Source organism: Somniosus microcephalus, unplaced genomic scaffold (genome assembly GCF_052327205.1).
Source record: "Somniosus microcephalus isolate GS21.2 unplaced genomic scaffold, FLI_Smic_1.0 unresolved_chr4, whole genome shotgun sequence".
Lineage (NCBI taxonomy): Eukaryota > Metazoa > Chordata > Chondrichthyes > Squaliformes > Somniosidae > Somniosus > Somniosus microcephalus.
This window is the reverse complement of record NW_028225182.1, coordinates 47,879,055-47,901,588: the sequence shown is the minus strand read 5'-3', so window position 1 is coordinate 47,901,588 and position 22,534 is coordinate 47,879,055. Positions and strand designations below refer to the sequence as shown.

Genomic DNA, 22,534 nt, shown 5'->3' with positions numbered 1-22,534 from the left:
ACTGCCCCTCTGAGAGTGCGGCGCTCCCTCAGTACTGCCCCTCTGAGAGTGCGGCGCTCCCTCAGTACTGCCCCTCTGAGAGTGCGGCGCTCCCTCAGTACTGCCATGGGACAGTGCGGCACTCACTCAGTACTGCCCTTCCGACAGTGTGGCGGTCTCTCAATATCGCCCCTCCGGCAGTGCGGCGCTCCCTCAGTACTGCCCCCTCCGACAGTGCGGAGGTCCCTCAGTACTGCCCCTCCGACAGTGCGGCGATCCCTCGGTACTGCTTTTCCGACAGTGCAGCACTCCCTCAGTACTGCCCCACTGACAGTGCAGCGCTCCCACAGTACTGCCCTTCCGACAGTGTGGCGGTCCCTCAGTACTGCCATGGGACAGTGCGACGCTCCCTCAGTACTGCCCCTCTCACAGTACGGAGCTCCCTCAGTACTGCCCCTCCGACAGTGCCTCGCTCCCTCAGTACTGCCCCTCCAACAGAGCGGCACTCCCTCAGTATTGCCCCCTCCGACAGTGCGATGCTCCCTCAGTACTGCCACTCCGACAGCGCGGCGCTCCCTCAGTACTGTGTCTCCGACAGTGCGGCGCTCCCTCAGTACTGCCCCTCCGACAGTGCGGCGCTCCCTCAGTACAGCCCCCTCCGACGGTGCGGCGCTCTCTCAGTACTGCACTTCCGACAGTGTGGCGCTCTCTCAGTACTGTCTATCCGACAGTGCGTTGCTCCCTCAGTACTGCCACTCCGACAGTGCGGTGCTCACACAGTACTACCCCACCGAGAGTGCGGCGCTCTCTCAGTACTGCCATCGGACAGTGCAGCACACCATCAGTACTGCCCCTCCGACAGTGCGGCGCTCCCTCAGTACTGCCCACTCCAACAGTGCGGCGCTCTCTCAGTACTGCCCCTCCGACAGTGCTGCGGTCCCTCAGTACTGCCCCTCTGACAGTGCGGCGCTCCCTCAGTACTGCCCTTCCGACAGTGTGACGCTCTCTCATTACTGCCCCTCCGACAGTGCGGCGCTCCCTAAGTACTGCCTCTTCCGACAGTGCGGCTCTCTCTCAGTACAGTCCTTCCGACAGTGTAATGCTCCCTCAGTACTGCCACTCCAACAGCACGGCACTCACTCAGTACTGCCCCTCCGACAGTGCGACGCTCCCTCAGTACGGCCCCTCTCACAGTACGGAGCTCCCTCAGTACTGCCCCTCTGACAGTGCGATGCTCCCTCAGTACTGCCACTCCGACAGCGCGGTGCTCCCACAGCACTACCCCACCGACAGTGCGGCGCTCTCTCAGTACTGGCATCGGACAGTGCAGCACACCCTCAGTACTGCCCCTCCAACAGTGCTGCGGTCCCTCAGTACTGCCCGTCTGACAGTGCGGCGCTCTCTCAGTACTGCCCCTCCGACGGTGTCGCGCTCCCTCAGTACTGCCCCTCCAACAGTGCCGTGCTCCCTCAGTACTGCCCCTGCGACAGTGCCACGCTCCCTCAGTGCTGCCCCTCCGACAGTGCCGCGCTCCCTCAGTACTGCCCCTCCGACAGTGCGGCACTCCCTCAGTACTGCCCGCCCGACAGTGCGGCGCTCCATCAGTACTGCCCCTTCGACAGTGCGGCGCTCCCTCAGTAGTGTTTCTCCGACAGTGCAGCGCTCCCTCAGTACTGCCCCTCTGACAGCGCGGCGCTTCCTCAGTACTGACCCTCCGACAGTGCAGCGCTCCCTCAGTACTGCCCCTACAACAGTGCGGCGCTCACTCAGTACTGCCCCTCCGACAGCGCGACACTCTCTCAGTGAAGTCCTTCCGACAGTGCAATGCCTGCTCAGTACTGTCACTCTGACACCGCGGCGCTCCCACAGTACTACCCCTCCGACAGTGCGGCACTCTCTCAGTACTGCCATCGGACAGTGCAGCACACCCTCAGTAGTGCCCCTCCGACAGTGCCGCGCTCGCTCAGTACTGCCCCTCCGACAGTGCCGCGCTCCCTCAGTACTGCCCCTCCGACAGTGCCGCGCTCCCTCAGTACTGCCTTTCCGACAGTGCCGCGCTCCCTCAGTACTGCCCCTCCGACAGTGCCGCGCTCCCTCAGTACTGCCCCTCCAACAGCGCGGCGCTCCCTCAGTACTGCCCCTCCGACAGCGCGGCGCTCCCTCAGTAGTGCCCCTCCGACAGCGTGGCGTTCCTTCAGTACTGCCCCTCCGACAGTGCAGCGCTCCCTCAGTACTGCCCCTCTGACAGTGCGGCACTCCCTCAGTACTGCCCCTCCGACAGTGCTGCGCTCCATCAGTACTGCCCCTTCGGCAGTGCCGCACTTCCTCAGTACTGCCATCGGACAGTGCAGCGCTCCCTCAGCACTTGCCCTCCGACAGCGTGGCGCTCCCTCAGTACTGCCCCTCCGACAGTGCGGCGCTCCCTCAGTACTGCCCCTCTGACAGTGCGGAGCTCCCTCAGTACTGCCTCTCCGACAGTGCAGCGCTCCCTCAGTACTGCCCCTCCGACAGTGCGGCGCTCCCTCAGTACTGACCATCCGACAGTGCCGCGCTTCCTCAGTACTGCCCCTCTGACAGTGCCGTGCTCCCTCGGTACTGCCCCTCCGACAGTGCGGCGCTCCCTCAGTACTGCCCCTCCGACAGTGCCACGCTCCCTCAGTACTGCCCCTCCGACAGCGCGGTGCTCCCACAGTACTACCCCTCCGACAGTGCGGTGCTCTCTCAGTACTGCCATCGGACAGTGCAGCACTCCCTCAGTACTGCCCCTCCGACGGTGCCGCACTCACTCAGTACTGCCCCTCCGACAGTGCCGCGCTCCCTCAGTACTGCCCCTCCGACAGTGCCGCGCTCCCTCAGTACTGCCCCTCCGACAGTGCGGCGCTCACTCAGTACTGCCCCCCCGACAGTGCGGCGCTCCCTCAGTACTGCCATCGGACAATGCAGCGCTCCCTCAGTACTGCCCCTCCGAAAGCGCGGCGCTCCCTCAGTACTGCCCCTCCGACAGTGCAGCACTCCCTCAGTACTGCCCCTCCGACAGTGCGGCGCTCCCTCAGTACTGCCTCTCCGACAGTGCAGCGCTCCCTCAGTACTGCCCCTCCGACAGTGCGGCACTCCCTCAGTACTGCCTTTCCGACAGTGCAGCGCTCCCTCAGTACTGCCCCTCCGACAGTGCGGTGCTCCCTCAGTACTGCACTTCCGACAGTGTGGCGCTCCCTCAGTACCGCCCCTCCGACAGCGCGGCGCTCTCTCAGTACAGTCCTTCCGACAGTGCAATGCTCTCTCAGTACTGCCACTCCGGCAGCGCTGTGCTCCCACAGTACTACCCCTCCGACAGTGCGGCGCTCCCTCAGAACCGCCCCTCCGACAGTGCGGCGCTCCCTCAGTACTGCGTCTCCGACAGTGCAGATCTCCCTCAATACTGCCCCTCCGACAGTGCGGCGCTCCCTTACTACTGCCCCTCCGACAGTGCGGCGCTCTGTCAGTACCGCCCCTCCGACAGCGCGGCGCTCTCTCAGTACAGTCCTTCCGACAGTGCGATGCTCCCTCAGCACTGCCATCGGACAGTGCAGCACTCCTTCAGTACTGCCCCTCCGACAGTGCGGCGCTCCCTCAGTACTGCCCCTCCGACGGTGCCGCACTCACTCAGTACTGCCCCTCCGACAGTGCCGCGCTCCCTCGGTACTGCCCCTCCGACAGTGCCACGCTCCCTCAGTACTGCCCCTCCGACAGTGCGGCGCTCCCTCAGTACTGCCCCCCCGACAGTGCGACGCTCCCTCAGTACTGCCATCGGACAGTGCAGCGCTCCCTCAGTACTGCCCCTCCGAAAGCGCGGCGCTCCCTCAGTACTACCGCTCCGACAGTGCAGCACTCCCTCAGTACTGCCCCTCCGACAGTGCGGCGCTCCCTCAGTACTGCCTCTCCGACAGTGCAGCGCTCCCTCAGTACTGCCCCTCCGACAGTGTGGCGCTCCCTCAGTACTGCCTTTCCGACAGTGCAGTGCTCCCTCAGTACTGCCCCTCCGACAGTGCGGCGCTCCCTCAGTACTGCCTTTCCGACAGTGCAGCGCTCCCTCAGTACTGCCCCTCCGACAGTGCCGCGCTCCCTCAGTACTGCCTTTCCGACAGTGCAGCGCTCCCTCAGTACTGCCCCTCTGACAGTGCCGCGCTCCCTCAGTACTGCCCCTCCGACAGTGCGGCGCTCCATCAGTACTGCCCCTTCGACAGTGCGGCGCTCCCTCAGTACTGCCCCCCCGACAGTGCGGCGCTCCATCAGTACTGCCCCTCCGACAGTGCAGCGCTCCCTCAGTACTGCCCCTCCGACAGTGCGGCGCTCCCTCAGTACTGCCCCCCCGACAGTGCGGCGCTCCATCAGTACTGCCCCTTCGACAGTGCGGCGCTCCCTCAGTACTGCCCCCCCGACAGTGCGGCGCTCCCTCAGTACTGCCCCTCCGACAGTGCGGCGCTCCCTCAGTACTGCCCCTCCGACAGTGCGGCGCTCCCTCAGTACTGCCCCCCCGACAGTGCGGCGCTCCCTCAGTACTGCCCCTCCGACAGTGCGGCGCTCCCTCAGTACTGCACTGGGCCTGTCAGCCTAGATTTTGTGCTCAGGTCCCTGGAGTGGAGGCTCGAACCCACAGTGAGCAGTGGGTTAACAGCATAAAGGATGAACGTGCAGTAAACAGACCAGAAGTTATGAGCAAATTGCTCAGAATCGTAGACTGGTTACAGCACAGTAGGAGGCCATTCGGCCCGTTGAGCCCGTGACATCTCTCTGCAAGAGCCCTTCAGCTAGTCCCACTCGCCCCCCTTTCCCCGTAGACCTGCAATTTTTTTCCTTCAGGTACCTATCCAATTCCCTTTTGAAAGCCACGATTGAATCTGCCTCCACCATCCCGTCAGGCAGTGAATTCCGGATCTGAACCACTCGCTGCTTAAAAAAGTTTTTCCTTATGTCGCCTTTGGTTCTTCTGCCAATCACCTTAAATCTGTGTCCTTTGGTTCTCGACCCTTCCGCCAACAGGGACAGTTTCTCTCTATCTAATCTGTCTGGACCCCTCATGATTTTGAACACCTCTATCAAATCTGCTCTCAACCTTCTCTGCTCTAAGGAGAACAATCCCAGTTTCTCCAGTCTATCCACGTAACTGAAGTCCCTCATCCCTGGAAACATTCTCGTAAATCTTTTCTGCACCCTCTCCAAGGCCTTCACATCCTTCCTAAAGTACGGTGCCCAGAATTGGACACAATGGGCCAGTAATTCCGGTCCCAACGCGTGAGTATGGACGGTGTACTCACGCGTGGGCCTGTTGGAAGTGCCGGATTTCAGCATGCACAGCGCATGCGCGGGAAACCGGCATTTCCTCTCCATCGAACCAAGCGGTTAAATGTGCGCGCACGCGTTGAACTTCCTTCGTTTTGACAGGTTTGCGCGTGTGCAAGGGCCTGAACTTTTTAGAAATGAAAAAAGGAGGCGTAAGGAGTGGATTCTTGAAGGTAAGTGGTCTATTATTTAAAATTATTACATTTTTTCCACAGCTTCATTGTTTTTAAGGACTTTACAGTGAGGTAAGTTTATTTTTAGACCCGATTTTGTAAAAAATTATTTTTTTCAAAAATGTTATTAATTGTTTTAAATAGTTTTTAAAGTTATTTATAGTTTATTTAATTCTTGGGATGTTTTTTAAAATTTTATTTAAAGTTTAACTAGTCTTTTGGGCGGCCGTACTTTTCATGAATTTGACAGTTCTTACTGTCAAACTCATGAATGAGTTTCCCCTCCCCTGATTGGCTGCACAGTGCTCACCTGATCCCAGCCGGCACATCGCACTAACTATGCCGCTGGATCAGGTAAGCACATCGCGCCGACAGCTGAACCGGGCCAGTGACAGGAAATGCAAGCAGGCCCAGGCTTCAGATGTCAGCGCGCAGGGTGAGTGCAGATCGGGGGCTTGCACGCGCGGCAAGCACCCGATCCTAATTTCAGGGCCATTACTCCAGTTGAGGTCGAGCCAGTGTTTTATAAAGGTTCATCATAACTTCCTTGCTTTTGTACTCTGTGCCTCTATTTATAAAGCCCAGGATTCTGTAAGCTTTTTTAACCGCTTTCTCAACCTGTCCTGCCACCTTGAACGATTTGTGTACATACACCCCCAGGTATCTCTGTTCCTGCATCCACTTTGGAAATGTATCCTTTAATTTATATTGCCTCTCCTCATTCTTCCGACCAAAATGTATCAATTCACAGTTTTCTGTGTTTAACTTCATCTGCCACATGTCCGCCCATTCACCAGCCTGTCCATGTCCTCTTGGAGTCTATCACTACACTCCTCACTGCTCACTATACTTCCAAGTTTTGTGTCATCTGCACATTTTGAAATTGTGCCCTGTACACCCATACCCAAGTCATTAATACACATCAAGAAAAGCAGTGGTCCTAGAACCGACCCCTGGGGAACACCACTGTATACCTTCCTCCAGTCCAAGAAACAACCGTTCACCACTACTCTCTGTTTCCTGTCACTTAGCCAATTCCCTATCCATGCTGCCACTGTCCCTTTTATCCCATGGGCTTCAACATTGCTGGCGAGCCTGTTATGTGGCACTATATGCTCATTGAACATTTTAGGAATGTGGGGCTGTCCTGAGGAAGGATCTCGTTGTTTATGTTGTACTTTCCATGGAAAATAGCCAAAGGCATGCGCCCTTAATCGTTTTTTTCTGTACTTTCCCGCTGCAGTGATAGCCGGTTTTAGACACAGTGCAGTGCAAAAACACCCTCCAGTCTAGAAACAATTACATCATGCGCACACAGCAAGCTCGGGGAATTTTTCTCTGAGCTAATTGGCTTCTGGGTATAAGCTGATGCGATCCGAGGCTTTTGAGGTTTTGTCTGCTGGTGAGGTCATTCTTGTCCCTTGAGGCACCCAGAACCCCAGCTTCCTTTGACTAAACACCAGCTTAGCCACTTTCAGGTTCCGAGGTGGAGCGCCACTTGACACAAACAGCAACTTGTTTGCTCAGGAGCGAAACACCTCTGATCTCAGTCAGGGAGCGCGCCACCCAACGTGTGATTGAACCACAGAATCATAGAGCACAGCAGGAGGCCATTTGGCCCATCGTGCCTGTGCCAGCTCTTTTGAAAGAGCTCTCCAATTAGTCCCACTCCCCCCTAGCTCTTTCCCCACAGCCCTTTCAAGTATTTATCCAATAGTGGCTTTCCAAAGGCAGCGCGTTCCAGATCGCAACCACTCGCTGCGTAAAATAAAATTCTCCTCCGCTCTCCCCCTCTGGTTCTTTTGCTGATTATCTTAAACCTGTGTCCCCCTGGTTATTGACCCTCCTCTTCCTCTTCTTAGGCAGTCCCTCGGAACCGAGGATGATTTGCTTCCACACTAAAAATGAGTTCTCAGGTGACTGATGAGTCCAATGCGGGACCTACAGTCTCTGTCACAGGTGGGGCAGACAGTGGTTGAAGGGGGGGGTGGGTGGGGTGCTTGGGTTGACGTGCGCTCCTTGCGCGGCCTGTGCTTGGCTTCCGCTTGCTCCCGGCGGAGAGACTCGAGGTGTTCGGCACCTTCCCAGATGCTTCTCCTCCACTTTGTGCGGTCTTGGGCCAGGGATTCCCAGGTGTCAGTGGGGATGTTACACTTTTCCAAGGAGGCTTTGAGGGTGTCCTTGAAGCGTTTACTCTGCCCACCTGGGGCTCTTTTGTCGTGTCGGAGCTCCGAGTAGAGCGCTTGTTTTGGGAGTCTCGTATCGGGCATGCGGACAATGTGACCCATCCATCGGAGCTGATTGAGCGTGGTCAAAGCTTCGATGCTGGGGATGTTGGCCTGAGCAAGAACACTGACGTTGGTGCGCCTATCCTGCCAATGGATTTGCAGGATCTTGCGGAGGCAGCATTGGTGGTACCTCTCCAGTGCTTTGAGGTGCCTGCTGTACGTGGTCCATGTCTCTGAGGCATACAGCAGGGCGGGTATCACTGCTGCTCTGTAGACCATGAGCTTGGTGCTGGGTTTGAGGTCCTGGTCTTCAAACACTCTCTTCCTCAGGCGACCGAAGGCTGCACTGGCACACTGAAGGCGGTGTTGGACTTTGTCGTCGACGTCTGCCCTTGTTGACAGTAGGCTCCCGAGGTATGGAAAGTGGTCCACGTTGTCCAAGGCCTTGTCATGGATTTTGCTAATCGGAGGGGCAGTACTGTGTGGCGGGGGCAGGTTGGTAGAGGACCTTTGTCTTACGGATGTTTAGTGTAAGGCCCATGCTCTCGTACGCGCTTCGGTGAAGGTGTTGACGATGGTTTGGAGTTCGACCTTCGAGTGGGCGCGGACGCAAGCGACCCTCCTGCCAGTGGACTCGTAGCTCAGGAAGGCCAGAGGCCTGACGCTGGGCTTTATCTCAGTTGGGGTGACAGTAGGGTGACCATATCTTCTAAACCGAATCCGGGGACTCACAGGGGTGGGAGCACAGCAAAGGTAGCCTGGACCCGTTTCTAGAAAACCAGCATGGTGACTATGTTGCATCTGTTCGTGGAACACGCGTAGATACAGCGCCATTTTCACTTTACACCAGCGAGAGTACTGCGTGCAGTTCTGGTCAGCACATTACAGGAAAGGTGTGAGTGCACTAGAGAGGGTACAGAGGAGATTTACAAGGATGTTTCCAGGGAGTAGAGAATCTTAGCTATGAGGAAAGACTGGATAGGCTGGGTTTGTTTTCCTTGGAACAGAGGAGGCTGAGGGGAGACCTTATTGAGGTGTATAAAATTATGAGGGGCCTAGATAAAGTGGATATAATCGTAGAAAGTTACAGCACGGAAGGAGGCTTTTTTCCCTTAGCAGAGGGGTCAAAAACCAGGGGGCACAGATTTAAAGTAATTGGTGGAAGGTTTAGAGGGGATTTGAGGGGAAATTCCTTCACCCAGAGGGTTGTGGGGGTCTGGAACTCAGTGCCTGAAAGGGTGGGAGAGGCAGGAACCCGAACCACATTTAAAAAGTACTTGGATGTGCACTTGGGATGCTGTAACCTGCAGGGCTACGGACCAAGAGCTGGGAAGTGGGATTAGGCTGGATATCTCTTTGTTGGCCGGCGCGGACACCATGGGCTGAAATGGCCTCCTCCCGTGCTGTACCTTTCTATGATTCTATGATTCTATGATCTGTTCTGAGTACTGGTGAGGGCGATGGTTCCTCTGGGGAGTGCAGGCAGAGCCAAGTCCACGGCACCACGGGTGGCTCAGCTGTACAGGGGATTGGGGGGGAGGAGGAAGATAGGGAAAGCGATAGTGGTAGGGGATTTGATAGTTAGGGGAGCAGACAGGCGTTTCTGCGGCCGCAGACATGTCTCCATTGAATAACTTCTCCTTTGACTCCACTCACTTCCTCCAAATCAAAGGTGTTGCTATGGGAACCCGCATGGGTCCTAGCTATGCCTGCCTTTTCGTGGGATATGTGGAACACTCTTTGTTCCAGTCCTACTCGGGTCCCCTCCCTCACCTCTTTTTCCGATACATCGATGAGTGTATCGGTGCCGTTTCCTGCTCTCGCCCTGAACTAGATAATTTCATTCATTTTGCTTCCAATTTTCACCCTTCCCTCACCTTCACATAGTCCACCTCCGACTCTTCCCTTCCCTTCCTCGACTTCTCCGTCTCCATCTCTGGGGATAGGTTATTGACAAACATTCACTACAAGCCCACTGACTCCCACAGCTACCTGGACTACACTTCCTCCCACCCCGCCTCCTGTAAGGACTCTATTCCATTCTCCCAGTTTCTCCGTCTCCGCCGCATCTGCTCCGACGATGCCACCTTCCATACCAGTGCTTCTGACATGTCTTCCTTTTTTCTCAACCGAGGATTCCCCTCTACCGTGGTTGACACGGCCCTTGACCGTGTCCGTTCTATTTCCCGCACTTCTGCCCTCACCCCTGCCCCTCCCTCCCGGAACCACGATAGGGTTCCCCTTGTCCTCACCTTTCACCCCACCAGCCTCCACATTCAACAGATCATCCTCCGCCATTTCCGCCACCTCCAGCGTGATCCCACCACCAAACACATCTTCCCCTCACCTCCCCTTTCAGCATTCTGAAGGGACCACTCCCTCTGCGACACCCTAGTCCACTCCTCTATCACCCCAAACACCCCTTCCCCTTCACCTGACACCTTCCCATGCAAGCACAGGAGATGCAACACATGCCCTTATACCTCTCCCCTTCCCACTGTCCAGGGCCTCAAACACCCCTTCCAGGTGAAAGAGCAATTTACTTGTACTTCTTGCAATCTAGTATACTGTATTCGCTGCTCCCGATGTGGTCTCCTCTACATTGGGGAGACCAAACGCAGATTGGGTGACCCCTTTGCGGAACACCTCCATTCAGTCCGTAAGGGGGGTCCCCGAGCTTCCGGTCGCCTGTCACTTTAATTCTCCGCTCCTCACCCACTCAGACCTCACCGTCCTCGGCCTCTTGCATTGTTCCCCTGAAGCTCAGCGTAAGCTCGAGGAACAGCACCTCATCTTTTGATTAGGCGCTTCACAGCCTTCTGGACTCAACATAGAGTTCAACCATTTCAGATCATAACCTCGGCCCCTATCATACATATATATCTTTTATCCACACCTTTTGTTTGTGTCTTCTTTTCTTCTCCCCCACATGGCAGCTGTCTTTCATTCTGCCAGCGCAATTTACACTTCATCTCGAGCCATCCTTTGTTTCTTAACCTGCCCCATTACCATCTCCTTTTGCCTTGAATATCTCTTAATGGTCCAGAAATTCGGGTCTCCACGGCTGAGTACGCACGGGGTACTCACGCGTGGGCCCAACGGAAGTGCCGGTTTCGTGCATGCACTGCGCATGCGCGGGAAACCGGAACTTCCGCTCCCTTGAAAGAAGGGGTTCACGGGTCAAACGCGTGCGCCAGAGAGGCAGCGCGTGCGCATCGAACTTACATGTTTTTCTCAGTTGGTGCAGTGCGGGTAAGTCCCTAGCAGTTGTACATGTAAAAAGCAGGAGTAAAACCTTGGCAGACGCTCCGGAACGATCAGAAAGAAGAACTCTTTCAGCAGTGGGGCTACTAAACGGAACATTTTTAATTGTGAAAGGCAGCAAAGTTCTTTTCAGAAAGTCTGAGGTACGTTTCCAACTTAAAAAATTTGTTCAAAATGGGTTTTGAGTATTGTAGTTATAAGGAGCAACTCTTGCTGTGTGCAAGGCCTAATTGAATTAGATTTTTTTTATTAAATGTGAAAATGACTGTTTAAAAATGAATTATTTAACATTTACAAAAGTTTTAAAAAAGAAAATGAACATCAATTATATTCCTTTAAGTATGTATGAATTTCTGAAAATGTTAGTTATTGGAAAATCATCTCGGGCCCTGATCTTCATCAGGCGGGTATGAAGTGTTCCCAATCCGATTCTGCACGTTTCCCGCCATAGCCCGTGGTGATTTTTCTAGCCACTCACTTTATTAAAATTATTACTTTAACAACATCGGTAGTGGGGAAAATGCTAGAGTCCATTATAAAGGATGTAATAGCAGAGCACTTGGAAAACAGTGACAGGATCGGACAAAATCAACATGGATTTACAAAAGGCAAATCCTGCTTGACTAATCTACTGGAATTTTTTGAGGATGTAACTGGTAGAATAGATAAGGGAGAACCAGTGGATGTGCTGTATTTGGACTTTCAAAAGGCTTTCGATAAGGTCCCGCATATGAGATTAGCGTGTAAAGTTAAGGCACATGGGATTGGGGGCAAGGTATTGACTCAGATAGAGAACTGGTTGGCAGACAGAAAGCAAAGAGTTGGAATAAACGGCTCTTTTTCCAAGTGGCAGGCAGTGACTAGTGGGGTAGCGCAGGGATCGGTCCTTGGACCCCAGCTATTCACAATATATATTAATGATCTGGACGAGGGAACTAGGTGTAATATCTCCAAGTTTGCAGATGACACAAAGCTGGGTGGGCATGTGTGCTGTGAGGAGGATGCCGAGAAACTCCAGTATGATTTGGACAGGTTGGGTGATTGGGCAGAAGCATGGCAGATGCAGTATAACGTGGATAAATGCGAGGTTATCCACTTTGGTGTCAAAACCAAGAAGGCAGATTATTATCTGAATGGCAATAGACTGGGAGAAGGGGAAGTGCAACGAGACCTGGGTGTCCTTGTGCACCAGTCGCTGAAGGTAAGCATGCAGGTGCAGCAGGCGGTTAAGAAGGGAAATGGTATGTTGGCCTTCGTAGCGAGAGGGCTTGAGTACAGGAACAAGGATGTCTTGCTGCAGTTGTACAGGGCCTTGGTGAGACCACACCTTGAGTATTGTGTGCAGTTTTGGTCGCCTTATCTGAGGAAGGACGTTCTTGCCATGGAGGGAGTGCAGCGAAGATTCACCAGGCTGATACCTGGGATGGCAGGAATGACGTATGAGGAGAGATTGTGTCGATTGGGCTTATACTCGCTGGAGTTTAGAAGAATGAGAGGGGATCTCATTGAAACTTATAAAATTCTAACAGGACTAGACAGACTCGATGCAGGAAGGATGTTCCCGATGGCCGGGGAGTCCAGAACCAGGGGTCACAGTCTAAGGATAAGGGGTAAGCCATTTAGGACAGAGATGAGGAGGAATTTCTTCACCCAGAGAGTGGTGAACCTGTGGAATTCTCTACCACAGAAGGCAGTGGAGGCCAATTCATTAAATATATTCAAGAAGGAGTTGGATATATTTCTTAAGGCTAAAGGGATCAAGGGATATGGGGAGAAGGCAGGGACAGGGCACTGAGTTTGGATGATCAGCCATGATCTCATTGAATGGTGGAGCAGGCTCGAGGGGCCGAATGGCCTACTCCTGCTCCTATCTTCTATGTTTCTTTCCATTTTTTCCTCACAAGTACTTCTGTTTAAAGAGGACGCCTGTGAGGGAGAAACATGCCCTTTCAGAATGCTGCCCTGATCCTCGCTGCGATTGTGCTTCAGAGAATTGGAAACGCGCCAGGGAACAAGAATGAAGACTGAGGAACCATCACCGTCTCCTGATCAGGAGGAACTACTACCCACCCCAGAGAGTGTACAAGGAGAGGCAGCCATTTGAGATGCTGTCGGAGGAGCTGTGTGTGAGGAGGTTGCGCTTCGGTAAAGAGGCAATCGGCCGACTATGTGACATGTTAAAGGAGGACCTTCAAATGCACTCGAAGACCCGCACTGCCTTGTCAGTGCACATGAAGGTAACGACAGCACTGAACTTCTTTGCAACTGGGTCATTTCAGGCAAGCACCGGTGACATGACCAACATCTCCAAGAATGCTGCGAGGGCTGCATTCGCCAGGTCACAGATGCCATTTTCCGCAGGGCTTCAGGGTACATTGACTTGGACTTGTCCACTCGCCATCAAAAGGAGATGGCCCTTGCATTTTATCGCATTGCTGGATTCCCAAAGTGATTGGGGCCGTCGATGGAACCCATATTGCATTGAAGGCACCACTGGATGCGCCTGTGACATACATCAACAGGAAGGGGTTTCATTCATTGAATGTAATGATCGTCTGTGATGTGCACCTCAGGATCCTAAATGTGAATGCAGCGCACCGGGGAAGTAATCATGACTCCTTTGTCCTCCGTAGCTCGGACTTAAATAGCGCCCTCAGCACATTGCCTCCAGGATCCGCATGGATATTGGGCGACAAGGGCTACCCGCTAAGACCATGGCTGATGACTCCCTACCGCAAGACCAATAATGAGGCTCAGGAGAGATACAACCAGGCACACGTGTCCACACGGCAAGTGGTGGAGAGGACAATCGGACTTCTGAAATCACGCTTCCGGTGCCTGGACAGGTCCGGGGGGGACCTTGCCGTATTCTCATCAGAAAGTGGCAAGGATTGTGGTGGCCTGTTGTGCTTTCATTAACTTTGCCCTGCGGGAAGGACTGACCCCTTACTTTGCAGAGGAGCTCCCTGCTGTAATGGAGGACATGGACGATGCCAATGTGCCTGTGGCCAAGCCTGACACGGAGGAGCCAAGTGCTGCCGAAAGCAAGGCTGCTCGGGAGCAGCTAGTAGCCAACACCTTCACGAGGTGATCATAGTGTCGCCCCAGCAAGGCAGAGAAAGGAACAGACACAATTTAAAGTGAAGCAGTGAACTTTTATTGCAGCATCAAAGACTTTTGAGGTTCAGTTTTGATGTAGATAGTTTATAACTTTTAAATGTTAACTAGCTATTTTCTACTTTTCAAACATCCGCAATCATAAATAGTTTAGAAAAAATATTGTAAACAGTTTAAAGTGACCTTTTTTGGTTTCTTAGTGCAATAAAGACATTCAAGATGGAAACTAGCTATTTTCTAAATTTCAAACAGTTGTAAAAATATTTTTGCAAAAATAAAAGTTGAAATTTTTTTCAAAGTGACTGGAGGCTGTACTTTTTAAACGAAAAGTTTACCTATACTTTCAGTCACAAATATACATTTCAATAAAAAAGCAAAGCCATTTAACATGTAAATAAAATGAAAAATTAAACAATTGAACGATTTGCCCCCTCACATCTGTGCCTGAGGGTCAAAGGAGGTGCATTGCGCAAAAGGTGTCACCCTAACGTCTCCTGCACTTTCCCCCTCCCCGTGACCAGAGCCCTCTGCTACCACTTGAACGGCCCCTGTGGGCTGCCGCTTGCCCTTCAGCAATTGCCTCCTGACAGGGTTGCTGCTGCTGCTGCGAGGCGACATTTGCTTGCATCACGACCGGCGGAGCAGCTGGCTCTTGGGCCCGCACTGTTTCTGCGCTGGGAGCAGGTAAGGGCGCTTCTGCAGGAGTCAAAGTAATGGCAGCAGAAAGTGGTTCATGCAACTGCAAGAGTCGAACGAGAGTCTCATTAAGCGACACCAACTGCAATCATTGTGGACTTCAGGAAGTCCAAAGGCGGAAGTCACACCCCCATCCACATCAATGGGGCTGTGGTGGAAAGGGTGGACAGCTTTAAGTTCCTTGGAGTCCACATCACGGAAGACCTCTCCTGGTCTCTCAACACCTCCTCTCTGGTGAAGAAGGCCCAGCAGCGCCTATATTTCCTAAGGAGGCTGAAGGGATGTAATCTGTCACCCCTGATCCTCTCTAACTTTTACCGCTGCACTATAGAGAGCATCCTGACAAACTGTATCACAGTATGGTATGGCAGCTGTAGCTACTATGACCGGAAAGCCCTGCAACGGGTAGTCAAAACTGCCCAACGCATTACCGGCACCCGGCTACCGACCATAGAGCACATATACCAGAAACGCTGTCTACGGAGGTCACGGACCATCATCAAAGACCCTACCCTCCCCAGCCACAGTCTGTTCGCCCTCCTGCCATCCGGGAGACGCTACAGATGCATTCGCACCCGTACGACCAGATTTAGGAACAGCTTCTTTCCCAGGGCTGTCATCCTACTGAACTCCACAAATAAACTCTAAAGCCTGCACATCTGCCAATGCACTTTATTATGGTTATGTTTATGTTAATATACTACAAGCCAAATGTATGTTGAATGTTTAAATGTCTTAATCCAAATGTACACTCTCGGGAGCCGCAAGCCTACATTTCGTTGTACTGCACTTGTGCACTACAATGACAATAAACGTTGATTTGATTTGATTTGATTAAGTGAATTGCCAAGATTATCGATTCCCTGCCTGACGGAAGCAAGAGAGTTGACGTTCTTCTCGGTAAGAGAACACATCAATTGGCTCAAGCCTTCAATCTGTTGCACCTGAGCTTGTAAGTGCTGTTCTGTTGAACGTCTTTCTGTTCCTCCCACCTGCTCTGCAGTATCAAGCTGGTGTCTGTCTGTGGAACAACAGTTACCTGTGCCTCGCACAGACCCAGAGGGGCCAGGAGATGATGAGGTACTGTGCAGCAACGCAGGGTCCATACCCTCCTCTTCCACTAGCTGACATAGCACAAGTTGCTCCTGCTCCTCCACCACCTCACTCACTGCTCCCACTGCATCAGCAACCCCTTCCCCAATGCCCTCTGCGCCCGCAGACTCGACGCACTGCTCATCCCGTGTGTGAGAGGTAGGCTGTCCACCTGTGGAAAGGAAACAGTAATCATTTGCAAAGGTAAAGCATGATCTGCCACATCACAGGTATTCAACACACACCTAACATTTTTAAACTTATAGCTGGCCAGCGCAACTCACATTCAAGTGTGCCAATCTCTGATTGTAAACCAGCCAGTAAATCCAAACAGCTGCTGGACCCTTTCCTCATGTTCGGATAAATCCCTTAGCGTGACAACACCACCGCCTGTCAGTGCACATTCTCTGGCGTTGTGAGCACTTTTACTCTAAAATGAAAACAGAAAATATGAAACGTCATGAAACACCCACCTGCATTTGTGACAGGGACACAACCTGCTTTGGAGACAGGGTTTTTTTTCACTAATTGAAATTTTACAGCTCGAACCAGTGGAATCAAGATAAGAGCACAATAGATGACCCTCAGCAGGCCCCAAAGCCATAAAATTTTATTGCAACCTCAGGTGACTGGACCAAGAAGTCACTTGACTATACTACATGCATTGAATAGCTTTTTAAAACTAGTTCAGTTAAATTTAAAGAAATGTTACAGTTGACTTTTCTAATAACTGTACAAACTTTGACAGATCGCAATAAATTTCTTGCGGAATTGTTCCGCTGTCCGTGGAATGGTGGAGTTCGCGCTGACAGCCTAGGCAACCTCTGACCAAGCTATCATCTGCCCTTTTCGCGGCGCCCTGGACTTCTCATTCCCAATGATCCGCAGGCGCTTCGCCTCAACCTCGTTGAGGAGATTGCTGAGGTCATTGTCGGTGAAATTCTGAGTTCTCTTAATGATGTTAATTGTGCCCATTTCACTTTGCTAATTAAATAAAATGAATGAAAAAAATGCTTTCAGGGCTTCTAAAACTCTTTAAATGGCTTCAAATCTCTTTAAAACTATTTAAGATTCTTCCAATTCATGTAAAAGTCTTTAAAAGTTTCTAAAAGTTAGCAAAAGATTCATAAAAATACAAAGCACCTACTTACCATGGTGCTCTGCATGTACCAAGGGTTTGGAGCGTCTGAAAAAAATCGGGGGCGTGTCCTATGCTAATGCGACTTCTGAGGGCGGGTCTCCCCTACACTCCGCGTCGGAGGCTCCGCGCAGGCTGCACTCCTAGGCGGTGTGATGTCAGACGCTGCCCGGGAGCCCTCTTCAATAAAACGGAATCCCACGCGGGCCCACAGCACAACGGCCGGTGCGCTAGGTAAGTGCAGGTCGGTGGCTTGCACCCGCGGGAAGCCCCCGACCCGAATTTCTGGGCCAATGTCTCTTAACCTCTTCCGCCTTCTATCCTTTGACAGACCTTCCCCTTTGTTCTTTCATCCCCTCCCCCCTTTCCCGGCCCCTGCACTTGCTTAAAAATCTGTTCCATTTCCTGCTTTTTTCCAGTTCTGACGAAAGGTCATCGACCTGAAACGTTAACTCTGTTTCGCTCTTCACAGATGCTGCCTGGCCTGCTGAGTATCTCCAGCATTTTCTGTTTTTATTTCAGATTTCCAGCATCTGCAGTATTTTCTTTTTGTACTCCAGGATGGTATGTTGCCTCCCTGGTGCCAGGGTCAAGGGTGTCACTGAGCGGCTGCAGGACACTCTGAGGGGGAAGGGTGAACAGCCAGAGGTCATTGTCCATATCGGTACCAACGACATAGGTAGAAAAGGGGATGAGGTCCTGCAGGCTGATTTTAAGGAGCTAGGAAAAGATTAAAAAGCAGGACCTCAAAGGTAGTAATCTCTGGATTACTCCCGGTGTCACGCGCAAGTGAGTATAGAAATAGCAGGATAGAGCAGATGAATGCGTGGCTGGAGAGATAGTGCAGGAGGGAGGGCTTCAGATTCCAGGGGCATTGGGACCGGTTCTGGGGAGGTGGGACCTGTACAGTCCGGACAGGTTGCACCTCAACAGGGCCGGAACCAATATCCTCGTGGGGGTGGGGGGTGGGTGGGGGTGGGGTGGGGTGGGGGCGGGGTTTGCTCGTGCTGTTGGGGAGGTTTTAAACTATGTTGGTAGGGGGTTGGGCACCAGGATGTAGCATTAGAAAGGACTAAAGTAAGAAATAGTCCGGTATTAGCTGGGGTTAGACTAAGAGAGAACACAGGATGGTCTAAGATAGGTTTACAGTGCATGTATGTGAACGCACAAAGCATAGTAAACAAGGTTAGTGAGCTGCAGGCACAACTAGCCACATGGGAATATGATGTCGTGGCAATAACTGAGACCTGGCTCAAAAAAGGGCAGGATTGGGTATTAAATACTCCTGGATAGAAGGTGTTCAGGAAAGATAGGGAAGGAAAGATAGGAGGTGGTGTGGCAGTACTGGGTAAGGAGAATGTTACAGTGCTGGATAGAGAGAGGATGTCCTGGAGGGGTCAAGGACAGAATCTATATGGCTAGAGTTAAGAAATAATAGAGGGGCCATTACACTACTAGATGTATTCTATAGACCACCAACTAGTGAGAAAATATGGAGGAGCAAATTTGCAGAGAATTTACAAAGAGATGCAAGAACTATAGAGTAGTGATAATGGGGGACTTCAACTATCCTAATATAGACTGGGATAGTAATAGTGTAAAGGACAGAGAAGGGGAAGAATTTCTGAAAAGTGTCAGGGGAACTTTCTAGATCAGTACGTTTCTGGTCCAACAAGGAAGGAGGCATTGCTGGATCTGGTTCTGGGAATGAGGTGGGTCAGGTGGATCAAGTTTCAGTAGGTGAACATTTAGGGAACAGTGATCATAGTATCATAAGGTTTAGATTAGCTATGGAAAAGGACAGGGAGCAATCTAGAGTCAAAATGTTTAGCTGGGGGAAGGCCAATTTCAGTGGGATCAGAACGGATCTGGCCCGGGTAAACTGGCAGGCAAAACTGTAGTGGAACAATGGGTTGCCTTTAAAGAGGAAATAGTTCGGGTACAGTTGAGGTACATTCCCACTAGGGGGAAAGGCAGGGCAACTAAAGTCAGGGCTCCCTGGATGATGAAAGAGATAGAGAGTAAGATGAAGCAGAAAATGAGCGCGTATGACAGATGTCAGGTCGAGAATGCATCTGAGAATCAGGCTAAATATAGAAAGTTCAGAGGAGAAGTGAAAAAGAAAGTAAGAGGGTCAAAGAGAGGGTATGAGAATAATGGCAGCCAACATAAAAGGTGATCCAAAAGACTTCTACAGGCATATAAATAGTAAACGGGTAGTAAGAGGAGTGGTGGGGCCAATCAGGGACCAAAAAGGAGACCTACGCATGGAAGCAGAGGGTATGGCTGAGGTACTAAATGAGTACTTTGCATCTGTCTTCACCAAGGAAGAAGATGCTGCCATAGACATAGTAAAGGAGGAAGTTGAGGAGATACTGGATGGGATAAACATTGTTAAAGAGGAGCTGCTAGAAAGGCTGGCTGTACTTAAAGTACATAAGTCACTAGGACCGGATGGGATTCATCATAGGACGCTGAGGGAAGTGAAGGAAGGAATCGCGGAGGTACTTGTAAAGTCTGTGGGTTGTGCAGTTAATAAATACACAGACTTCAGAAGTAACAAACAAACAGGTCTTTACTATTCGAAGGTCCGGGCGAATCTGCCCCAGCAATCCTGCCACAACACTTATATACTGGTGTGGTCACTATCGGTATTACAGTATACAGAAGCCAAACAAATAGTGCCACACCTAAAGTAGTTCTCTTAAAGGTGAACGGTTACATTCAATAGTTCCCTTAAAGGTAGACGGGTACATACACTACAATCCTCCCTTTTTAGCTTATTACTTACAGAGTCTCCGTTAAACATACATATCTTCAACTTCCTATAAACAAATTACAGATATAATCTCGGTGGAGTCAATGTCATATAAAACAATTTACAGATATAATCTCGGTGGGAACAGTTCACAGGTTCAGTCTCTGCGGAAACAGTTCATAGATTCAGTCTCTGATCTTGACTCGTTCCGAACAACATTTCTTTGGTGTAGCCGGTTCACCTGGCTAGCGTGACTCCTCCATAGCCTTTTTCTTGACGTAACAGCTTGAACTTTCGTCCTGTTGAACCAGCAGTGCGGACTTTTACAACCAACTGGCTGTCTTGACATTTTCCAGTTTTTCAACTAATTTAGCTCCTTTCGTAGTGCCCCGCCTGAGATGGTAGAAGTGCTAATATTTTAGACAGTTATTATCTTCTGCTTCTTCTTTTTCTTTTCTGCCTTTTTGAAACTCTCGGAGCTCCTTTCTCGGCTGCCAGCTGTAGCGCCACCAACTCTCTATGTTCCTTAGACCTTAAGTGCTTCCTCCGGATTTCAGCACTTTGGGAGTTTTCATCACAAGCTGGGCAGACCACATCCTCGTAATATTCAGTGTCACTCAACAGGTCATGGTAATATTCGGGTTCGTCCTGAGTTAGGCCAGCGAGAGAGCCTTCTTCTTCCTCCTCACCCGTCTGGACGTTAGCTGACGGTGGTTCCTTCCCTAGACATCTTTCTTGAAAAGACTTCTTCATGCATTCATATTCATCCCGCTCTTCCTGGGTTGTCTGCCATTCCTTCACTACTGACCTCATTTGTGAGTTCAATACCTTCCCTTCCACCGGGGATTGCGGTATCAGGCTATTTAATCCTTCTACTGAAGCAGCTGTTTCAACATTCTTCTGTTCACATTGACGTGATTCAACGAACTCTTCATAGAGTAAACTGTAACACAAAATCTGTGTTGCCACCTCAGTTATTTCCGTAACTTTTGGGAGCTCCGAATTCCTTCCCTTTGCAGATTGAAGCTCGTGTTCCCATTGTGGAGTCTTGTCTCTCAGCATGTGAAGGAGTTGGCTGACCGTTAACTCTTCCACGGGGACTCTGTGGATCAGAGTCTTCACCATTTCATCCACCTTTCCCTCCAATGCTTTCACCTTCCTTTCCTCTTGTACTTTGGTTTCAAGCGCTCGAAGAAGTTGCGCCTTGATGCTCCCAAGCTCATGTTCAGAGCCCATTCTTACAGTCTCTGTGTTTCTTACAGTTTCCTTCCCTTCCACTGAAAGGATTCCCAGTTGACTCTGCTCTTCAAGTCGTTGAACCTCGGTCATTGCCGCCTCATATTTGTCTTGGGTTTCCTTCAATATTTTTATGAGTTCTTGGACATCTTGTCTTTCATGTTCTGCCATGTCTTTCACCTCTAAATTCTCATCTATGGATGGAACTTCTACCGATGAGTCTGTCTTGGCCTTGAGCTCATCAAGAATTTCCTGCAGCCTTTGGACTTCTTGCTCATGTTCAACCTTTAGTTGTTCATATGCTTCTGCTGAAACTAGCTTTTCGGAGGTTGCCGAGTTAATCCCCTCCAGAATTGTAGCCTGGGCCTGTTCATACTGTTCTTTCAACTTCTCACACTCTGCTTGTAAGGAGTCGTAGAGAAGAACTGGAATAAAATCCCGGCTTCCTGAAGATTCCTCTTCATTTGCTTCTTTCGCAATTTCCTGTTGGAGTTCAGCCAAGGCTGCTATGCTATCTGCCTCTTGAAGTCTCACTGCCATCAAATCTTCTTTATTCTTGCAGTCTATCTCAGTCATTTTCCGTTTATTTTCATTTAACTGAGTGATAAGCTCCTCTTGCAACATGGCCACATTATTCACATCAGGTAAAGAAGCGTTTCTCTTTTCCATGTCCAAGATTTTTTTCTGCATCTCTTTAAGTGCACACTGCGATTCAGCTTCTCTTAACCTTGCCTGCACTAGCTCCGTCTCCAATTGGAGAACAAAATCCTCAGTGTAGCGTGGTTTGCCTTTATGCTGTATCTCTAGATCATGCAAATATTCTAACTCCTGAACATCATAAGGGAGGTGTGATCGGTAATTGGTCACGATGGCTCTATGGTCGCTCTCTGCTTGAGCCAGCAGGTTCTGTTGTCTTTCCAGACTCTCCCATTCGGTGTCATAGAACTTTTTCATTGTTTTCATCTCTTGTACGAGACGGTAACTTAATTGTTCGAATTGTTGTCGTACTTTGAAATAACGTTGAGTTCGAGCTCGGTGTTCCTCCATAATGCATATGTCTGTGACTTGAACAGACTCAGAATTCTCTGTCTTTATGCACGCCATCGTTTTTCCAACCTTAGTCAGTGAGTTCATGTTAACCTTGTTTTTCATACGTGGGCTGGACTTATCGTCTTCCGGCTCAGAGTCTGAGCTGCTTGTCTGCACCGAGTCCTCACTCGTCATTGCTTGTAGGTAGTGCCATTCCATGTCTATTTTCTTGATCCACTCCCGTCCTAGAAGTGGTGGTCCTCCCTCATGTAGTACATACAAGTTCATTCTTGGGTGTTCTTTACCCCTATCTCTCACCTTGACTCTTATTTTTCCCATGGGGTATACTTTATGCCCCGTGTATGTCTGCAATACGAACTTGGTATCTCTTAAGGGTATGTGTGAGAATAGCCGGTGGTAATCCCCTCGATTTATGACTGATACAGCTGATCCAGTGTCCAACTCCATTTTCACTTGGACTCCAGCTATTTTTAGCATGACCCAG

At 51.2% G+C, this 22,534-nt stretch overlaps 1 protein-coding gene and 1 long non-coding RNA gene across 8 annotated transcripts in view; both read right to left on the bottom strand.

Moving 5' to 3' along the window:
• Positions 1 to 22,534, bottom strand: part of mblac1 (metallo-beta-lactamase domain containing 1) — a 420,822-nt gene that overhangs the window by 83,584 nt on the left and 314,704 nt on the right. The gene's annotated exons all lie outside the window — the stretch shown is intronic.
• LOC147091037 (uncharacterized) overlaps positions 14,098 to 22,534 on the bottom strand; it is a 54,534-nt gene continuing 46,097 nt past the window's right edge. Inside the window, exon 2 of the long non-coding RNA XR_015075359.1 lies at positions 14,098 to 16,298. This is a non-coding gene — a long non-coding RNA (uncharacterized LOC147091037). The remainder of the gene's footprint in view (positions 16,299 to 22,534) is intronic.